The sequence below is a fragment of the Mustela erminea genome, chromosome 8, assembly GCF_009829155.1.
Source record: "Mustela erminea isolate mMusErm1 chromosome 8, mMusErm1.Pri, whole genome shotgun sequence".
Lineage (NCBI taxonomy): Eukaryota > Metazoa > Chordata > Mammalia > Carnivora > Mustelidae > Mustela > Mustela erminea.
The window spans coordinates 2,415,140-2,437,524 of record NC_045621.1 but is presented as its reverse complement, the minus strand read 5'-3'; the positions used below and the strand labels follow the sequence as shown (position 1 = coordinate 2,437,524).

The 22,385-nt window shown below is 44.2% G+C and overlaps 1 long non-coding RNA gene across 7 annotated transcripts in view; it reads left to right on the top strand.

Annotated features, from left to right (window-relative positions):
* LOC116596940 overlaps positions 1 to 22,385 on the top strand; it is a 99,747-nt gene that overhangs the window by 43,895 nt on the left and 33,467 nt on the right. For 4 of the 7 annotated variants that reach the window (XR_004288372.1, XR_004288374.1, XR_004288370.1 and 1 more), the window contains exon 3: positions 39 to 4,571. This is a non-coding gene — a long non-coding RNA (uncharacterized LOC116596940). Of the gene's footprint in view, positions 1 to 38; positions 4,572 to 22,385 lie in introns of those variants that run through there. The other 3 variants (XR_004288376.1, XR_004288373.1, XR_004288371.1) reach the window with 2 other exon arrangements.

The window sequence follows — 22,385 nt, the reverse complement described above, 5'->3', positions numbered from 1 at the left end:
TAAACTGTTTTCTCACTTTTTGCCTCATTTTCCCCCAGGCAGAGAGGCTGAACCATGATGACTTTGGCCATTGATAGCAGGACAATACCGGAACCCAGTAATGCATCATCGTATCAGGCACCTTGAAGACTTGGAAAGGGGCTTTCCTTCCCTGGGGTGCCTACTCCAGAGGGAGACCTATGTGTCATGTTGAAAGTTTGCTTTCCAGACGTACTTTCACCACAGACATGGCAGATTCTGAGGTGAATTTACCCTAATCTTAGGTTGTACTCTGAGCCAGCCCAGGATCCCACACAGCAATAGAATATTCCCTACCATACAAATGCCCACCTAGTGTGTACATAGCTCTGGGCTCAGTGATACTGGAGACGATGTCTAAAATGCAAAAAGCCACCGTTTTCAGGAAAAATGTTCTGTCCCTCACCTACTTCAGAGCCGGGCTCTCTTGGTGTGTGGATGGGGAAGTAGAGATGAGGTCGGGAGAGCCCAGGCCAGGACTGAGCTTTCTGCGTCAAGCTTGGAATCCGTTTCGCACCTCGGCGGTGGAAAGTGACCTGCGTGTTGCGTGGCAGTACATCCACATTGCTTTTCCAGGTCTTCTTTTGCTTCCCAGCCTGTTCTCCCTCTTTGTCTTCTTCCTGACAAGAAAGAGGAAGGGGACAATAGATTCGGCTTCACTACTCTCATCCTGCTTTGCGTACACGGAATCCTGCGGTCGGGGACCAGCACTGCTGTACGGACACACCCATGCCCCTGCACACCTCTCACACCTCGCCTCACCTTCTGTGGGGCGGGAGAGGAAGGGAAATTCTTTGACCTATGAAGAAAAGGCCATTGGGACATAGTCACCTTTCCTTTGATCCAGGAGGACGAACAAGACCCAGCAGCTTGTCTGCTGCCTCCGCCTCTGTCTGCAGCCCTCCAGGCTGCAGGGTGAGCAAAGCCAAAGCAAACTTCCTTCCCGCCTCTGGTCACCTCTGAGGAGCCACAGCACGCCTCCTTCCTTCCTCCAAGCCCAGACTTTGGAGATTCCCTAGACAATACTCCAAACATAGCCCAACAGAAGGGAGCTCTTTGGGATTAGAATAGCAAATATGTTTGGAAAGAATAACACCTTTGGCTGTGAGAAACAGAACAGAGACCGTCCTTTTCAGAGGACATTCCTTTCATGTGGACTGATTCATTTTCTCGAATTGTACAGAAACAGTTCTTTACTTTTTTTTAAAAGCAGTTCTTTAATAAAAATTTTCCTTCTCAGAAAAGATGGAAGACTCTCTTGCGGGCTTGATGGACTGCATCCTTCAAGACAAGCCTAGGACAGTGGAGAGGGTAGCCTGAGGAGCATGGCCTCCTTCCCCCATGCTGGCAGGTAATGACCGGGGACACGGGGGCTGTGGGATAGAGGCGATCCAGGCAGAGTGGCTGATGGATGATTCTGACAATTTTGTGGTGGTGCCTGGAGATACAAAACTCAAATACAGGTATCCTACTGGGTCATGTTCTGGATGAAAGAAAATAGCTTCATGGACATTGTTTTGCAAGTTGATGTTGTGATAGGATAATAGATAAAATGCTGAGGCAATGTGAAATTGACTGTAGTTTATGTATGCCTTGTGTATGTAAGATGGTATCTTTTTTTAAACAAATAGAAACTGTAGTTTTTATAGGTAAAGGGCTTTGGTATATGTGCTTGCCCTTTAATGTTTGAAAAAAAAAAATCCTTCTCTATCTACCTGTCTGTACATAGAGCGTAAGTGAGCACGGGAGTCCAAGGGACAAATGGTTCAAAGAAGGCAGACCTGGTCATGGGTGTCGTCATGCAACTCTTCGTTGGGTTTTCTATTATTGCCAAGTTAAAACAACACGTTGACTCTGCCTTCCTCTCATCAAGAGGCACACATCATCTTTTAATTATTTTAATATTTTATTGTGAAAAATTTTAAACATGCACATCAGAGAAAAATGTAATGAATTCTTATGGCCCACCTTCTACCTTAAAATTATCGGCATTTGTGACCATACCTGTAAACCTTTAAAAGAACATAGAGACCCAGTCCAGTTGACTTCATGTCCTCCATCCCTTGGAGGCAGGGCTAAGCCTCGCCTGGACCAAGCTCTCTGACCCTCTTGGGCTCTCCCCGTCCTGCATCACTTGAGGAATATACTTTCCGCAGCAGGTTGCCATAATGCTGTGGCCTTGGACTCATCTTCCAAGGCTCTGGGCATGGGTTTGCCTTGTTTTCTAGTCAGCTCCCAGGTCCCTCTTTAATGAATTTCCTCCACATAACATGCAGGGAAGTCATCTGACGGAAATAATTGCACTGCATGACAGTATAATCCCTTAGTTACCTGCTACCTGCGAGCATACAAAAGAGAGAGAGAGAGAGAGCGCGCGCACAAGCAACTGGAAATGTAATTAAAACCTCAGCGCCCTATCTAAATACAGTCTAATGTTGATAAGAAAATGGATCAGTCCTGAAACACATCTAAAACAAGAATTTGGGATTCCAGTTGAATAGCATTGATGGAACACATATTTTATTTTATCTTTTTTCTTTTCTAACATAGCACTAAAAATAAACGAATACTACGAAGCCGATAAGAGTGGAAGACGGTAAAAGATTTCACAAATTTGGGGAGATAGAAATTAGATTGGGGTTTGGTAACTAATTTAATAGGGTGAGAGAGTTAACCTGCTTCAGTGCCTGCCCGGAGGGATTCAAGACGCAAATCATGTCATTCTGCAAATCTTAGTGGACTCAGGATTTGCAGGCCCCCGAGAAGGAAAAATGTGGGGTAAAGTGGGAATTGGCGTGGAGGGATTCAGAGAAAGTCTGTGAGATCAGACCCCGCAGTTCGCCTTGAGCAGCCACCTCGCCTCCTTCATCTCTACCGCCTCATCAGCAGGCCTCTTCCCCCGGGCACGTGTGACCCGCGGAAGCAGGATCTTCAGTGCCCTTAAATCTAATCGGATTAGAGAACCAATTCCAGAAAATCCAGGACAGATCCAGAGAACTCAACTCCTCTTGGACCGTCTCAGGTACTAAGTTCCGTATCACTCAGCTTCGGGCCAGAGAAGCGCAATATGTATATTTGTGTATCTCGGTGTGCACACAGACAGACTTCTAGGGAAGCCGACGTGCACAGCCGTTAGGGGCCGAGCGTGTCCAGACTTGGTGGGGCCGCACTGGAAGACCCTGAGCAGGGCCAGAAAGAAGCTCGCTGTCCACCGGAGGCTGGCCGTAGACGAGCAGGAGTGTGGCTCGCGCTAAGGCCGGTAACTTGTAATCGTGGACGTGCTCGCCTGCGCCTCTCCACTAACCGTCCTGGACTGGGCAGCGCTGTGGAAGGCCGGCGGCAGGCGGGCAGGCACTATGGACATGGTGGGCATGACCTGTTGACTCTGTACCTGGGGTCTCGGCGTTTATTTCGCAGCTCTCTCCTGTTAGAAAGACGAATTCCACTCAGAGGCATGAAAGCAGGTGGGAAGGAACATTCCTTCGAGATCCTTAATGAATCAATGACCCAACTGGTTGTCCAGGGCTAGTCAGGGATGGTGATATTTTTGAAAATAATGACTGCTCTTGGTCACACGCCTACTGTGCGCCGCCACACGCCTACTGTGCGCCATCTGACTGCTCACGTTTCTCCACGGCTCGTGAGAAGAGGCGCTGCTTGCCTTCGCTCCTGTCTGCCTTCCAGGGTATTTGCACATACGCTAACCTCACGGCCCAGCAGTCCTATCCCAGGTTTGACCCAGGAGGCGTGGGAACAGGTGTTCATACAAGAAACCTGCTCAGAAGCCAGATTTGGTGCGCATTACGACATAGTTGGGCTCGCTGAATGTGAGCTTCCTCTCCCGTGCTACAACTGCCCGTGTAGGTGGCGTCTAGCTTTCTTGGCATCATCCCGTGTGTCAGGGCTCAGGAGACTCGTGCGAATGCCGGTGTTCTGGTACTGGTCGTGCTCTGAGTCATAAACTGTCCTTTGCTCTCACTCAGGGGTCTCGGGTCTTTTGCTGGTATCCACAACGAAGTTGATGACCTCGGAGAAGCTGAACATGTGAGAGTCTTCAGAGTTCTAGTGCTACACATACAAGATCATAATTACTATAATGCCCTTCTGAGGGAAGAATTATTTCTTCGATTCAGAAACTGGGATTTAAGGAGGCGAAATGGGCAGAGGTGACCATTTATCAGTGGCAAGAGAAGGTAATAAACTTAAGAGCTTTATCTGTAGCCTTGGACTGTCTGTGTTAAGTCCTGACTCCATCACCAAATAGCGTCTGTAAGAGGGGACCTGGTTAGGACTGCTACAGGCTCACTTGTCTTGCCCTGAAGGCTCGAGCATAAATGTTCATGAGGAGATAAGACTTTATACATTTAATATGAGCTGAATTATCTATTTAAATGAATAGGCAAATTATCAGGATCTCTGTTGTCATTTGTAGATCTTCTCATAGAAAGACTGCAACTACCTGATTTTTTAAAACTTTGAGCTCTGAAGTTTTGCAATCAAGTGTTTTAACTTTTTACATTGTGCTTCCTTTCTTCTTTGTCTCCAAAATTCAAAGGTGCAGGAAATCCTGTGACAAGTGAGGTCTATGAGCTAGTAGTGTTGCTGTGGATTTGTCCTACGTACCCGTCTTACCCTCCCGTTAGGGAAAAGTGGTAATGAAACGGGATAGGTTGCTCTTGGACGGGGGATATGCAAGATGATGAAACTGCTTCTGAGGATGTAATGCCAGTGCTTCTGTTGGATTCCTGAGTGATGCTTGGGTCTGAGAGGAGTTCTTCCTTTTCTAGACTATATTGGACCATATCAAGTAAGAATAAACTTAAGGTCCCTAAAGTCAACAAAACAAAAACTTACATAAGGGAAGATCAAGTCATCAGTTTGAATTTAAATAATTTGTCTTTTTATGATATTAAAAATAAAAAGACCAAAAATATTGTCTCAAATAGATTTTTCTGGGAGGTGAGATTGGGTAGGCCTTTAACTTTCTACTTTCTGTGCTTATGCTTTTGGTGGGAGTTTAGGGGAAATGCATTTTTAATAAAGTTTTTAAAAATTAGAAGGAAAAAAATAGAGCCATGCCCTCTCTTACGAAGCCCGAGTGGAAATCGGTAATGGACTTGCTCAGCACAGTGGGGAGGCAGCCTTCCAGGCTGACGGAGAGACGCTCCCTCCTTCCAGGCTGACGGAGAGACGCTCCCTCCTCCCTCTTCCTTTCTCCGTTTTCCTTGCTCGAGTCCTGCCTTCTGAGAGGCTTCCCGCGAAGGCCGCTTCCCAAAAGGTTGGTGGGGGGTGCGGAGGAGGGCCATTTGACCGAGAGACCGAAGTGGCGTATTCCTAGAGTTAACTGAAAGCACGAAGCTTGCTTCGTCCAGCCTCTCACAGCTGCTGGTCTGCATCAGAGCTCTGAGGTATGAGAAGAGTTCTGAGAAACTCGGATTCTTCCAAAAAGTACAAGGATTAATTTTTTTTTCCTTTATCCACTGTCCTTTCTTTTATTTGCAGGTTTTTTTCTTTTTTCTTTAAATCATCTTTGGAGATGACCGTTCAGATTCTAGGAATTTAAAATCTGTGTTAGGTGTGGGTCATTGAGGTCATGAGGAACCCCAGCACCAGTTACATCAGTACAACCGACTCTAACAATAGCTGGAGTCAAACCCTTGTATGTTTTTACACTCATCAGTGTGTACCTGAAAGCTAAGTTGTTCTTAAAACTATCCCATAATTAATATCCTCTTGCCAGAGGAGAAATGCATTTTACTTAATTTAGTTTTCCTTACTTAGTGCCTCTTATTTCAAGTTAAGATTCCCTAGGAAAGGAAGAATGTTCTGTTGAGCATATTTTATTGGATACTGTCATGTACATTATGCCATCGAGGGTGGGTGTTGGCATCCTGTTTTACTAATAGTAAAATGAGGATCAAACCCTGGCTCTGACAGCTTAACCAACCGGCTCAGAGTCAAACCACTGGTGAGAGGCTGGGCTGAAATTGAGGCCCTGTCAGATCTCAAAGCCAGTCTAGCTCTTTCCCCGGAGCTACACCAGAATCTCACATTACGCAATTTTAGAGGTCAACTAAACAGTAATTGAAAATACTCAGTTTCAGCTTAACTCAGGATACAGCATTGAAAGTAAAACCTCACATACTGTTTATTCTCAGCTTACCACAGATTTAGAAGAGCAGTTGTGTTTGCTGCTACTAATACCATAATTCCAGCAAATCTTCACCAAGTAACTCAAGGAAAATTTTCTCACTCAAACATACTCCCTAATTGAATAACTAACAAAAATGAAATTTATATAGAATTATTTAATTATACCATGTGTGACATTTTACACCCTATGAGGGTCTTTAGTGAAATAACTCTTGTAAAGCTTATTATTATACTAGGGAAAATGTCTGCACATGAAAAAGCAGACCCAAGGGTAGACAGGTTCCTGTGGGATTGACATGTTTCCACTCAGTTATCTTAGGTGGTTAGAAAAGAGTTATTGATTACATCATTAGAGCTTAGTGAAGATCTATTTCAGAAATACCTCCAGTTCCCTGTTACTGAACATGCCAAGCTCTTTTCTGCCTTGGACCTTTCCACTGGCAGTTTGCAGCGCGCGATCCTGCCTCCCTGGCTTATCGCCTGGTTGCCTTCTCCAGCTCTCGGGTCAGTGGCCGTCTCCCTACGGAGGCTTGGGTTGTTTTGCCCCTAGCCTCCATCCGTCCTTCTTTTGGCAAAAGAGGGATCTCGTTTTCTTCTCGAGTTCCATTCTTACCCCACTTTCAAGCTTGCGGATTAGGTGGGATGGCGTGGGTCAACAAGCCTCTTCCCTGGCCTTGGCCACAGTGATCGGTTCAAGGACGGGCCTAGAACCCAGTTAGAGCGAAGGAGATGTAAGAAGACGTTCATTAGGTTTTCCGACAAAGAAAAGCTCCTTTCTACTCACCGAAAGCTTTTGGAAGAGACCTCTCTCCTTCCCTGGATGGTTGGATGGTGGTTACGTTTGTGAACGAGAGTGCGTTTGTGTATGTGTGTTTGTGTGCGGGGGGTGGTGAGGGGTGTGGACTTTCTCAGAGAGGAAAGCACAGATGGGAGATGCGCTGAAGAAAATGTTCTGGAATGACTCTGAGGTGGTAGTCTACGCCCTGCGGGAATTTAGACTTAGTCCCAAACAGGTCGGTAAATTCTCTTTTTTAAACCAGTTTTTTGTTGTTCGTTCCCTCTCTGCTACTACTACTTACCATGAACTTTTTTTTTTATCTCCTTCATGTTACTTATTATAATCTTTAATTATATTCTTGACTTATTTTCTTATTTTTTGTCTGTCGCAGCTAAAAGACTATAAAGTCTTCAGGGCTAGAAACTTCTGTGTCTAGTTCACTGATTATCACCAGGTTTTAGAACCGTGTCTTAGCATGTGGAAATAGCATTCATTGGTTGAATGGAGTAGGAGCTTTTCTACAGATCCAAGAATACATTTTCTCCAGATTCCTGCTCTCACCCCCTTGCAAAAGCAAGAAAAGAGATAGATTACGATATCACCGCATGTGCACATCAGCACGAATTCTGACAGTCCTTTTCCAAACAGAATGGAATAATTTTCCTGGAGGTCAGCTTTTAACATGAAATGTTATTTTCTCCAGCCGCAGTTGGACCACCAGCAGTTTCATAGCTCGGTGTCTGACAAACAAATTTCTCACCATCTGCTTTTAATTTTGCAAGGGCCTTCCAAAAGGCACTTTTGAAAACACATTGAAGCAGAACTTAAGATAGCTTTAAAAGAGAAGCATAAAGTTTCTTCCAAAAACAGTGACCCACAGGGTTAGAAATTAATTAATAAATACTTTTTGGCAACAAAAACAGCAAAAACAGAATGACAGAAAGCTTCATCATTCTATGATAGTTGCAGATAATGACCAGAAAGAACTGAGACATAAACATAGTAAAAAAAAAAAAAATATTTTAGATACCCTGAAATTTCCTGAAGAAACATCTTAACAAACACTATAGACTTCTAATCCTACCAGTGATATTTGAGCCATTGCTTTACCTGTGATGTAGAAGTTTACAGCAAAGGATTGTTTTCTTTTTCATATTCTAAAACATAAACTATTCACAAATGGGAAAAGATATATTTTTTAAAGATTTTATTTATTTATTTGACAGAGAGAGAACACAAGTAGGCAGAGAGGCAGGCAGAGAGAGAGGAGGAAGCAGGCTTCTTGCTGAGCAGAGAGCCCGATGTGGGGTTCAATTCCAGGACCTCGAGATCATGACCTGAGCTGAAGGCAGAGGCTTTAACCCACTGAGCCACCCAGGTGCCCCAGAAAAGATATTTTTAAAAAATATTCTCACAGAGTGTTTTTCAATTTTGGAGAGACCACAGTAATTTTGCCAATTTTTCCAATCAAGATCTCTATCTCTTGATATTTCATTCAAAGGAATATTTATTGAGCAGCTACTCTGTGCTAAGCACCTTGTTATACTTACTTTTGGACAAGATGGCAGGATCCCAGCTCTTAAAGGTGCTCATACTTTAGTTGGCAGAGTGTACTAAGTGTTCTAACACATATTTTATATTTTAAAATGCACTGATAACAGGAAATTTAAAAGGTGAATTGCTGAAATCTGCCACAATGTATAACTTTTGATGACCCGTCACTGAAGTATGTTGTATGAGCATTTGAGAAATCTAGTTATTGTAGAGCTTTGGGACTCTAATAATATAAAGGGATCATAGAGGTCATCTAATCCATTCCCTGTGTCAAATAATAGCAGAAGAAAATAATCCTAGAAAATAAAAATCCAGTCCATTTTTATGTCTTTCTTAATGTGACTTCCTAAATGAAGACACATTTGTTTTAGGATAAGGAGGTTGTAATAGTACTTTTAAAACAGATACTCTTGGAATTCTGCTGCTTTGTTCTTGAATTATAAGACTTAAGAGACAAGAAATTGATTTTTAGGAATTTCAAAAACTAAAGAGCTGAGAAAGAAAAATGTTTTCTATTTCCAGAAAGAAACAGAAACCTAAATATTAAATTAAGAGGCAGTAAACTTTGTGTGGCATGGGACACAAAACAAGGATATTTAACCAACCAAAACATCTTAATAAATGCAATTATTCTACCCTGTAACCCACACAGGCTGTTGGTGTCTTCTTTATTTGCGAAATATGCCCTGTGACTTGTCACCACTGCAGATGTTCATTACGGTTCTTCTTTAGAGAAACCTGACGTAGGAATTCCTCGCATAAATCCTTGCACCCCTTTTGTCCCCTGCCGCTGGACACAGACCTCTTCTACCTGCGAGCTTCTCACACAAGCCTCCCCTTGCCATTTTTGCTGCTTCTGCTTAGTCCTTGCTCCCTACTGACATCCCCTTGTTAAGGAAAATTAGCCAGAGCTTGGAAATCAAGCCAAGAGAGCGTGTCGTGTCTCCTCCTCCTCATACAGGGCAGTGCTTAACAAGCCCTCGCCCACCAGGGATTCCTCAGTCATCTTGGGAAATGCACCTGCATTTGAGGCTCCAAGGACTTACTGTGGATTAATGGCTCAGGCCTGGGAAGTTCCGTGTTAATTTAGGGGTTTGCTTCCAGTCAAGGTGCGAGTGTTGCTGTGGTCTGAAAGGCAGCCCAGAGGCTATGGTGGTTACGGTTTCATTTTCCTGTAAGATATTCACCACTTTATTATCTAACTTAGGAATCATATTCTAACATTCTTCCTCAAAATGTTTATAAATACTCAGTTCCTCAAAATGCTCTGTATACCAGTTTTACCATTTTCCTAGCTTTTTCCATTCATTGACAGGTTGAGTAAAACCTTTGACATATATTCAGTTCTTATTTGTACAAGTCAAGTGTTTTTTTTTTTAAAGATTTTATTCATTTGAGAGAGAGAGAGTGAGAGAGAGCATAAGAGCAGAGAAGGTCAGAGGGAGAAGCAGAGTCCCCATGAAGCTGGGAATCCAATGCGGGACTCGATCCCGGGACTCCAGGATCACGACCTGAGCCGAAGGCAGTCGCTTAACCAACTGAGCCACCCAGGTGCCCCTGTATGAGTCAAGTTTTAACTTTCTGAAAACTACATATATTTTTTTGGAAGCTTCTATTGATTTTTCCAGTGAGGCATGGAATTCAGCCCCGCTCACCCCTCCTATTTTAGGGGAGAGGCACTATGTGCTTACTGTATTAAAGTGGAATTAATGCGGCCGGCCTCTGGGAAGTTTATGTGGTCCGCCGGCTCCTGGCTCTCCTCAATACTTACACTGGGCTCAACGGGAAGGTCTTACATCGAAGGTCAAGTTTAAGCATCTTTGAGGAGCTTGGGCTAGAGAATATTAATGTTTCTAACACATTGTGCATTAAACTGGTTTCCTTTTGGGGTTACCCAGAGGACTTTATCACATATCTTGATATCCGTGGCAAAGTGCAAGCAGATTCCTACCAACTATTATATAAAAGACCATTTTGAATGTAACCGGATGGTATGATCATGGACATCTGTCCTCTTTGCCTGCCTGGCATCTCTGTCTTGAAATAGTACCTTGGTTTTACTCAATTACCCTTGGAGTATTAGTGGGAGTTTCTTTCTTTCTTTTTTCTTTTTTTTAAGATTTAATTTATTTATTTGACAGAGATCACAAGTAGACAGAGAGGCAGGCAGAGGGGGGCAGGCTCCCCGCTGAGCAGAGAGCCTGATGTGGGGCTCGATCCCAGGACCCAGATATCATGACCTGAGCCAAAGGCAGAGGCTTTAACCCACCGAGCCACCCAGACACCCCTAGCAGGAGTTTCAGTTAGAATGTCTCATTATCTCCTGGGTCGGGGATGAGCACTCAACTCCCAACCAAGCCAGCTGATGCTCTGGAATTTGAACCTTAAGTGAGAAACAGTCATCTGAAATAACGACTGTGGCTCATTTATCCCAAGGACAGGGGCCTGAAGAGACTGCCAGCTGGTTCCCGATACCTCCATCTCCAAAGCTGCATGGATCCTGCCCTTACTGAGACCTGGTTCTCCAGCTTTCTTTCTATTCCGTGAGCTATCCCGTGACTTCCAGTTAATTCCTTTTTTTGCTTCTGTTAGAGAGACTAGATTTCTAGTGTTGGTAAACAGAGAGTGCTAACTGACAGATTTGGGGATTATATGCGTCTCATTAAAATGGAAATATCAAATATTATATTGTTATTTTATTGCCTTTTAGAACTAAAAATAGTAATTGTAATAGTTAGTAAGTAGCATTTACCAAGTGCCTGCTGCTGCCCTAGATTAACCCTAGATTTCGTCCTCATAGTAGCGCCAGGACATGGAGAAACGGAGGGTCAGAGAGGTCAAATAACTTGATGCAGTTTACACACGGGTAAGGCATGGTACCAGGATTTGAACTTTGGCTGTCTGGTGCCACATCCCTTGCTCTTTTTTTCTTTTTTCTTTTTTTAAGATTTTTATTTATGTATTTATTTGACAGAGAGGGAGAGAGAGCACAAGCAGGGGGAGTGGCAGGCAGAGGGAGAAGGAGAAGCAGACTCCCCCCTGAGCAGAGGAGCCCAACAACGATGCTGGACTCAATCCCAGGAACCTGGGATCCTGCCTTGAGCCGAAGGCAGATGCCCAACTGACTGAACCACCCAGCAGCCCCTCACATCCCTTATTGTTCATCACATCTCTCCTCAGAACTGAAGACACCCTGTAAATTACGGGAGGAGCCACTTTGCAGGTGACCCGCTGCTGCTGAGGCCTCTTCTGCCCGGTGGCGACTTCGCATTTCGCATCTAACGCGGTCTGAGAGCTGGTCTGAATGTCGCGTTTGCTGAGACGCCGGCAGGAAGAAGAATGTTCTCTGCTTTCCCGCTCTTCAGTGGCTCCGCAGTGCGGACCAAAGGAGAGCTTTCCGCCCTCCGCGGTGCCCGTCTGGCTTTCTGGAAGGAATGGCTTCCTCAGCTTTTCCACACTAGCTCTGTGTATGGGATTAACAGGGTCAGCAGCAACTCTGGACGGGGAATCTGAATTAATGTTTTCATAGACAGAACTCTAGACTACAAATGTGGACTTCATCTTCAGTTTTCTGCTCCTTCTCCCAATCTGGATTCGCTACTTTCTTTGTATCACTAGTCTTTCCCTATAGGTCTGGTTCCAGTCGGGACCCCATCCAACTGAACATATTATTGATTGAAGGAATGACCACAGGGGACACCACGCTATGTCAGCGTTTCCTCTTCTTACCTGCCTGATACTATTACCTGATCAGGGTGAATCTGTCGGAGCACCAGCTTCAGTAGAGAACCTTTTACAAACATGCAGATTTCTAGGCCTATGCCAGACCTCTTGGAGGTGGGATCCAAGAATCTGATTTTGATGTCACATTTGGAAACCACCAGCATGAAGGGAAGCCTTTGGAGAATACTTGGGATCTTTGACCCTTAACATGGTCCTCAGCTTCTCTGGGCGTTGATTTCACAATCTGTAGAATTGGGAAACGGGTCATCTCTGTGCACCTCCCAAATTGTGGGAAAACAGCTGGGAAAACATTCAGGCAAATGATTTACTATTATTATTTTCAAGGAAAGACAGTTTAGTAGGTGTTTGTGCTCTACTAGGGAAGTGGAGCTTGCAAAGTACAAGTGTGACAAATCACAAAATTCATGCAAATTGTATGGGACGTGTTTATACAGACTCATTGCCATTGCTGGGCCTGGATCTAAAATTAATCATCGAAGTCAGTCTGAGAGTACTCTAGGGAGTTCTCTGCCTGCACCACCACTACAGTCCCGACCCCACACAAGGAGGCCTAAAGTTCATTTAACAAAGGAAAGGTCTTTTGTTCCACAAGTAAAGAGAGGACCGCTCTTCAGTGCACACTCGTGAGATTAACAGGTTTACTTGGACTGACCCACAGCGGCATAGACTGCAGCCGTCTGCGGGTGCTACTGGAGAGCAGCTTTGGAAAAGGCTCAATGGTCGCGGGGAGGAGACTGGGGCCTCGGTGGGGTGGCAGGGAGGCGCTGCTCTCAAGTGGGTTAGAAAGTGCAGACTAGAAACAATAAGGAAATATGCACAAATACACACTTCAAAATCGTTTCTAGGACCAGCTCTGGTGTGACACCTTATGTTTTTCCAAAGAGGCAGCAACCTCATCTTTCTCTCATCAGATTTGCCTGTCTTTTCTGGTGAAAGTTCAACTATCCTTAAGATTTTGCTTGAGGAGATAAGCATTTAAGTTTCTTATGTTACAGTTGGCTCACATGCAAGGGCGAATGAGGAAGGGAGGCTAGGAATCCAATTTCTAACTCAGCCGAGAAGCAGTGACATTGATATTTGTCAGCTGGTTAGTTGAACGAGTCTCATTAAAATTAGAATTTAGATTTCCCAGTACAGCATCACATTTTTGCTGGGTTCTTTCAAGATACCTATTATTCCCTTGGAAGAAAAAATTGTATAAAGAAGTTTGCCATCAGTTCTGCCATTTCCCTTTTAAAAAAGAAATCATGTATGTTCTGCTCAAGGTCATGGATATTTTGGGATTGAAATAGCCAGCAACCTTGACATTTTTGGTCAACTCTTACAAAAAGGCAGAAAAGCACATTAGAAAAGAATCACAGGAAGAGAAGCTCTGGCTGGCAGAAAGCAAAAAGGAGATAGGGCCTCGCAGATGCCAGCCCTCCCCAGCCCGGGACTCTCGCTGTCTAGTAGCCCTGTGACGGGTCGCAGATATCGGGTCCTAAAGGGCTGCAGGCTCACACCAGTCAAAAACAAACACACCCCAAACCGAAAACAACTCGTCCCTGCCTGGAGGTTAGCATTAAGGGAAAAAACGTTTTGTTCATCTTCACGTGAGAGTACAAACAGATTTATTTTGAAGACAGTTTTATGGCTTAGGCCTCTGTTAGGGAGAAAGGAAGGGGGGGGAATGAGGCAAGAGAGGAATACTAGCTGTTTATGTGTGGGTTACTTTGTTTCCTTTTACATTTGTTCCTCTCCCAGGTTTGCTAGAGATAAAACGACATGCAGGACTGATTTGATATTCATTCTTTTCCCTAGCAAGAGGTCAGAGAAGCTTGTATAACTCTTTTTCCAGTATTAATCCTTCAGTGAAGTCTCCGTTTTGACCTGCGAATCAGCGCGGCGCGAGAGTCGCCGACGGCTTCTGAGGCGTGTGCGAACCTCGACACCCCGCCTTCCCCTTCCCTCCCACATATTTGCTTCTAGTTTTCCTGCCAAAGCAGGCGCAGGACAGCAGCTGGCTCAGCTCTTACTACGGAGAGAAAAAAATATGTACACTCTGGGTTTCATTTTCTGCTGACACCATGTGTTTGAACTGGTCAGTTTGGACATTTTGGGTGGAAAAGGCCTCCTAAATCAGAAGGTCAGTCCTTCAGCAATGCAGACGAAGCAGTTGAAAACACACTCTCGGGCGCTGTGGACCACAGTTCTCATTTTGTTAGAAAAACCTCACGTCTCTTCTGTCATGACTGGCTCTTTCCTGTGGGAAAAATACAATTTAGACTTTCCCCTACATCATTTTTTTGAAGTTAGCACATGCATTTTTATCATGTACTCGTTCTTGCGGTTATGTAAGGTCCTTGGTGACTCCTTGCTCCCGCAGTGCCGCTCTCCAGTGCCATCACCCCAAGCAGTGACACCATAAGGAAGTCGGTCTGGGGGACTCGGGGACAGGGTCATCGAGTCCTTCCACTTGACTTTCGGCCAAGCTGCACCAACTAAATATCCAGTCTAAGAACGTGTGCTTCCTGTGATGGTTTAGCACAAGCCCGTCATCTACCTATACTACAGCTCTGAGGCCTTCTAATAGAGGTTCTAGAGGTCCCGCTGCCTGGGTAAGTGGTTGGCTGGGTGCAATGGAGCTTTTAGGATTACACAGTAATAACCACTTCATGGGATTACAGAGGATTCAATGAGATAAGTCGGTAAAGCATCCAGTATGGTCCCTGACAGGCAGTACGTGCTCATTAAAAATGTTACTTTCTAGGCTAATTCACCTAGTTTGTCCACAATCCACTTGAATTAATTATATTGTCTAAAAGGGGAGCAAACAAAATCCCCAGTTGGGAAAGGGGCTGGGTTCCCAGTCAGATATAATTCTTGTTTTGTGATGTTTAGTGGGATTTAACCTCTAGGTATCATAGATCTTAAAACAATTATTAATGAGGGTCTACAGAAGAAGTTTGAGATACAGTCTCAGAGGAGTGCATGGATTGTGACCCGGTGCGAGACGTACACGATGTATTTTCTATCTGTACTTGTCGATCTTTTCTTTTACCTGTGACGTCTGTCCCTAGCAGTGCAGAGAGGGATCATGTTGGAGTCTTGGAAGACTGCCAGATCACTTCTTTTTGAAGTGGTTGGTGCAGTTTCTGAGATGAGGGAAATTCCTGCTTGAAATCCCGTTTATTTTTAGATTTAAGTTTGTATCGTGTGAGTCGAAACCTGGAATTTGTATATGAAATTGCTCTTGAAGTGTAAGATACATCGAGAGCCAGTTGTGACTGGTTTGTTTAAGCCCAGAGCAAGGTAAGACTGTGAGGGGGAGGGACGGATCAGCCTGCCAGCGCATCTCAAGACCGTGCAAACCAGTCGGACATGCTCACGGGAGCGGGACGCACCCTGGGGGGACCAGATCCAAAAATAATGGCCTGTAAGTGCCAGGGTGTAAAGGTGTCTTAACTTGGATCTTCTGAGGCCGACGGATTTTGACAAAGATTTGCAAAAGCACAACTCTGTATTGTGGAAGTTCATCTACAATTAGAAATTAGGGATGTGGATTTTCATATGTGGTTACAGTAAGCTTAAAACGGGTTTCAGTCATCTGACATTCTACTTGTGATGGTACAGAACACTGTTCGGTCCTTTCGTTGATGCCTGAAACGGTGACTGTGGTACAGTCGTAATGTTTCTCAAGACTCTGTGCACACGCGGGGGTCTGAAGACATTCTCAGTTCCCTGTGTTTTGAGGGCTGAGCGTGTGTGTGTGCATGTGTGTGTTTTCAGTTCAATGATGATATTTAAAATTGTTGTTTACCCTTCCATAAATAAGAGTTTTCTTTTTACAGTGGTGATTTATAACTAAAAGGTGCTTTCATAACTTGTATCTCAGATCATTGTGTTTTAAACCCAGAGCTTGGTGATTCTTATAAAGTTATCTATTCTTTTTATTCAAGCATGAGAAACACTGAAGCTTGGACAGGTCATTCAACCCCAAGCCCTAATTTCTTGATTTTTAAATTACGATTTATTGTCTCCTTCAGAAGGTTTCTCTGGACTAAATGAAGACAGTATTTATAAGTCCTTGGGACTCTGTAGGTCCTAAATCAAAGGTTAGTTCCCTTCTCTTCCTGAGCTCCTGCCCCATTTCATGGGGACATACACGGGTACAAAACAGATAGAGAAAGGACTCCAATTCCAGATGTTTAGTTCTTCAGGAAGGTAGGATGGTTTTTCATTCTAAAAGCACCTTTTTGTATTAAGAAATCACATGCATTACATTATCTTCATATGCTTATGTAAATTTAATAATAAAATTAATAAAACTTAAGTATAGCTAGTGTAACTTCTCTAATTTTATATGGAAAGTTTGGCACATAGCCACAAAATTAATCATACTGATTTCCCACTTTAGGAGATATTTTTATTTCTTTGAATATCGTAGTCCTCTGAAAAAATTGTTTTGGAGGGGTCAAGGAAGGGTGTCTGTATGTTATTAAAATAAGTGTATATATTTCAGTACAAGAGAACCACATTTGATCTAAAAATAAATGATTTGATTTCTAATACATTCATGATGAGTTGATTTTCAATTAGATTTCCGTGAGATTATGATAAACCTCCTTCAAAACAAAGGTGAGGTCGTTATAAATCTAGAGAACAAACTGATGCTTGCCAGAGGGAATGGGGGGAGGGAAGGTGGGCAGGATGGGTGAAGCGGGGGAGATGCAGGCTTCCACTCACGGAGCGAGTGAGCCACGGGAGCGACCGCCGCAGCATCCGGAGGACAGTCCGTGATGCTGTGATAGCGACGGATGGCGCTGGACATGACGCTGTGATAGGGACTCGGATGACGCTGGACGGCAGCTATGTCTGTGGTGAGCACAGCACGGAGCACAGAGAATTTGAATCACTACACCCGAAACGAATGTAGCATTGTGTGTCAACTATACTAAAAAAAAAAAAAAAAAAATTAAAAAGGTCAGGTTCTCATTTCATTTTTTATATGTGTGGAGGGTTATGTGGATAATGTTTTCCCAAGAATTGATACTATATAAAGGTTTGAAATTATGAAAAGGAATTTGAAATAAAATACCTCAATCCTAACCCAAGCTACCTTACAGACACATTTGATGTACCTTTTCAAATTTAAGTTATGAATGAGCATTTAGGGAGCCCACTAGTCTCTCTTGACTGTCCATTAGGTCAGGGATGTACCCCAAGTACAGATATTCTCCTCTGTTTCCAAGATGTGTCACTTCCCAGCGTCAACAGGCACACTGCCCGGGTTCGGAACGGTGAGGAACACCACCTACCCGACGGAGGAAAAAGAGGCTTCCTCGTCTCAAATTTAGTAACGGTTGATTTTGCTCACATATACATTTGATTATTGATCATGGAGATTGTGATTATATGAGCAATTTTACTTGAAAAAATCTCAATTATTACTGTTTGTACAAAGTTACTAAAACATCAATATTTTATATATGAATGTATACCCACAGACACACTTTAAACATATCAAGCTTTAAAAACAAAGATGCATCAAATCATCTCTTTAAATCCTGCACATGGTCCCCTCATCTTCCTCGGAGTATTGGTGATTCTCATCTCCATCCCTTTTGAGTTTTCTTACCCCAGAGTGTCACCCTGAGGCACCCCATAGAACCCCAGGGCCAAGAAGAACGTAGTTTGGATTGCTCTATGGTTGGCTGCGTTGCAACATCCTAATTGCATCACCAAAGTAGGTGCATATGCATGTACAATATTAAAGACTTGGAGAAATGGCTCAGAGATCACAGTTATCCTTAAACTCTGTGATGGTTCGGTGACCATCAAGGAGACGTAGGAGACCAGCAGACGAAGCTCTGCTCCCTGCAGCACCCCTGCACGTACAGTTACTCTCATACCTGTTTGCCCTCTTGGGGCTCACATGTAAGTTTTGTCTGAGAGAGAGAGAGAGAGAGAGAACACACGTGCAACGGAAGTTGTGATTCTCGTCTGGGTTGAATCAGTCCGTGAAGAGCAGAGTCAGGACTACGGCCAGGGTCCACGGGACCGTTGGGCCCACACCGGCTGGGCATGTGCTCTGTGACAACCACAGTCCTACGCAGGAGCAACCTTCTAAGGCCAGTCTTTCTCAGATGCTTTTCTTTCTTTTCCTCTTTTGGCTCTACTTGGATGAGCACCGAGGTCTTCCGGGATGAAAATGGCATAGAAAGAATTCTGTCACTCGGCATGAACACGGAGAGGACTTTTCACTGGGAACTTTCATTCCATATCGCATTTTGACTGGAAGTGTAGTGAACTGGATTAGTTCGGTGCTTACTCATCTGTGGCGTGGTTTTATATATTCTCTGACAAAAGGGAAATGCATGTGATTCTAGTTTAATGGGATTTGTACAGTCTAGGGTTTGCAGGCGAGGCGTAGGGCCAGGGTAGCGTAGTGAGGAGAGGTACTGGAAGCCAGCATTCTAATTGAATTTATGACACGAGATTGAGGAGGAAAACAGGGCGAGGGCAGATCCTAGGCCACGGCAGCCTCGTCAGTCTTGCTGGTGAGGCAGAATCGGCACAGCTCGTTCCCAAAGAGCAATCTGCGAAGTCAGTGGACAGGACACGACCTCGTCCGTTTCTTGCCTTGCTGTAGGTGTGAGCCTTTGTTCTGGCCGCCGCAGCTGCGGAGCCACCATCGCCCTCCCGCGACGGCCTCCCGGGGCCGTTCCAGATGCTGGACACGCAAGCCTGCTCGCGTGGGGGCCCAGGGAGGTCACTCTGATCTGGAATAGTCAGGGGCTGCTCCTGTTGCAAAGCTTCTGTCAGTCGTGTCATTGTGGACGTAAGAATCCAGCTAAAATATTACATGAAGTGCCGACAGCCCACAGAGGCGCGGATTTATCTGTGTAATGTGGGGTTGTTCTATTTAAAAGTGAGTTTCTGTACTGGGTTTCTAAGAACATGAGCAATTGTCCGTTATTCTCTAGGCACGTCAGGGGAGGATTTTCTCTGCTCATTCCTTGTTCTTTCTTCTTCAGTCCTCTGTCCTTTCCCGTCTCTCCTCTCTTATTTCTCTGTCCCTTTTTTCCTGCCGTCCCTGGGAGGTACGAAGTTGTACCCGACTTCTTATCTCTTGGTGTCTTCCTCTGGCCAGATCCTCAATAATTTGTAAATATAAGATATATAATACATAATAAATATATAATAAAAGCAATAATATGTAAGTATAATATAATTTATGTATGATGTATATGAAATATGTAAATATAAAAATTTATGTTTGTATAAATTATACATAAATTCATATTTATGACTTTTACCCATATTTGTAGATAAACTAAGGCACAGAGACCTCTGCCCTCAAGTAGATGGTATCACTATTAGACTGTATGTCCCAGTCTCACCAGCCTGTGAATAAACCGAGTCACAATTCTTCCTTCCTATGGAAATGAACAAGGCACAAGCTTCCAGCATCCTCGACTGCCCCACGTCTGATCTTTGCCAGGCCCCTGCCTGCAGGTGCCCCGGAGCGGAGTCAAGTATGTACATGCAGGTGTGCCCCGGAGCGGAGTCAAGTGTGTACATGCAGGTGTGCCCCGGAGCGGAGTCAAGTATGTACATGCAGGTGCCCCGGAGCGGAACTCAGGTTTTCCTCCTTCAGCCTTTTGGTACCACAGCTCTACTGCTGCTTCTCCAGAGAATAGGGAAAGCATGGAACTTTAGGTAGGGAAGGAATAGTGGCCCCAACTGGGCTCTGAGGGTATTTCAGGGACACTGACACTGGGACAGAACAAAAATACAGACAAGGAAGAAAAACCAGATCCCCTTATCCCAACTGCTGGGCTAAAGTGTTTTTCTAATAATCACACTGTAACCACAGAAAATAGAAAATAGCCACAAAAAATGATCTGGCCTCAAAGGAGAAGTTAACTGTAAAGTTTAACCAGACCTAACAAAACATGTCTGTAGATCACAGACGTCACAAGAAACAGACTCTCACATAATGTCTACGAGTCATGCCTAGTTCCAGACCACTGACCACCAGCAGGTTTCCTGGTAAAGTCCTAATAAAAAGGCAGAGATGAAAAGCCCTCATTGGCGGCATGGTTGGGACCCCTCTCACTCCTGAGAGCTTTTTCTGTATCATTGCTTAGTAGAACTCTCTGGTTTTGCTCGCTCTCCTTTGTCGGTGAGGTTCATTCAACTCTGTGAGACAACCTCGCTCACCTGCCTCACCAGCGGCGGCCTTATGAAGGACGCTGCTCCGCCAGCCTCAGTCGACCTCAGAACCTCTGCTCACACAATACTGTGGTTCTGTGCCCAGCAACACTGCTGCTGCTCCTCTCAGCTCTTCTCAGAAACACAGGGAAACCTTGAGTTCACTGGCATAAACATGAACCCAAAGATCGGTTAAGTGATTTCGTCTCCGGTTTCTCAGAGCAGGGCCTGCTCACCCTCACCCCTTGGCATCTCCGTGCCTTGGACTCTAGACCCTAGAAAAAGATGAAGGACATTTCCTCCTATTACCATGTAGCTATGTAAGTAATAACTCTTGGGAGTGGATCTTTTTGGCTAGAAACAGGTTCTAGGTCTTCTACTTCGAAGGCAGAAAATGATCAGGGCGTTAAAGTAGCAAGTTTGAGAGCTTTCAAAGTAATATTAGCATCCAGATACCCTGGGGCACGTGATCACAGTGAATTCCTGAGATTAACCACATCCTCACAGAGGGGTCCCAAAGCCATCCCCAGCTTCAGCCTTGTTCCCGTAAAAACACGGCTCAATGCCCTTTGGAGGGAGTTGGGACATGTTAATTTGATGAGGATGTGCAATCTTAGCCTTTTAGAGTGCTCTACAGTCATTCCATGTGGTGAATGAACTGTGATTCTAAATGATGCTCCAGAAAAGAACCTGTCTTACATTTTCAGTTACAAAGCTGTGAGCACATATGCAGAATGAAGGAAGATGGACGCTGGCGTCTACTCGCCTGACGCAGACGAGACACGCCTCTGTCCCACATCACTTCGCAGCCCCAGCACGAGTCTGGAGTTTCCAGCCTGGCTGGTTCATGTTACTCCCTTCCCCAGCATCCATCCCCTTCTCTTTCTTTCTCTTTCGTCTGAATTACCTGGGAAACTCTGCTGTGTGTAATTTTTCTTGCTTTTTCCTTGGAGACCTCCTATGTCCCTACTTTGTTCTAGTTGCTCATTAGCATGTGATTGCCAGATTGAAGCAGTTTCCAGGGGAATGTGGTCTTCTAGTCTTTAACATCAGTCCTCACAGGATGGTCTATATGCATTTTTCAACCTTACAAAATAAGGGCAAAAGCAGAGGAAGCCAGTCCTTTTGAATGATTTAGTAACCTCAGTGAAACAGTAATGAAATATTTGGAGATGGAGAAATAAAATTATTGCCTTTCTGTTTATTTTCTTAGAGTTGTTTTCCAGGCTTAAAGCTGGCAAACCATAAGAGACTATTAACAGAGAACTATTAAGAGAGAATAAACTGAGGGTTGCTGGAGGGGAAGTGGGAGGGGGATGGACTAAACGCGTGATGGGTATTAAGGAGGGTAATGTGTTGAGCCCTGGGTGTTGTATGTAAGTGACGAATCACTAAATTCTACTCGTGATGCCAAGTTAACTAGATGTTAATTAAGTAGAATTTAAATAAAAAATGAAATGAAAACAAAAAAGAAAACAAACAAATAAAGCAAGTTTATTCTATTTTTTTCAATAAGCTTTGTTTCTGCATTGTCTGCCGGATTTGGTCAGTCTTTGTTATTTCCTGTGTGTGTGTTTTAAAGTTTCTCATTTCAATCCCGCATGTTGTCATGCAGTTTTCTATTAGACTGAGGTACACAATACAGTGTACACCAACTCCGTACGTTACTCGCTGCTCCCGTGGTACGTGTCCTCTTTGATCCCCATAACTTGTTTCCCCCATGACCCCCCCCACCTTCCCTCTGGTAACCATCAGTTCGTTCTCTATAAATAAGAGTGTGTTTCTTTGTTTGACTCTTCTTTCTTTCCTGATACCCACCACCACTGTGTTTGTTTTGTTTCCTAAATTCCAGATATAAGTGAAATCATATGGTATTTGTCTTTCTCTGACTGACTGATTTCGCTCAGCATAATACTCTCTGGCTCCATCCATGTTGTTGCAA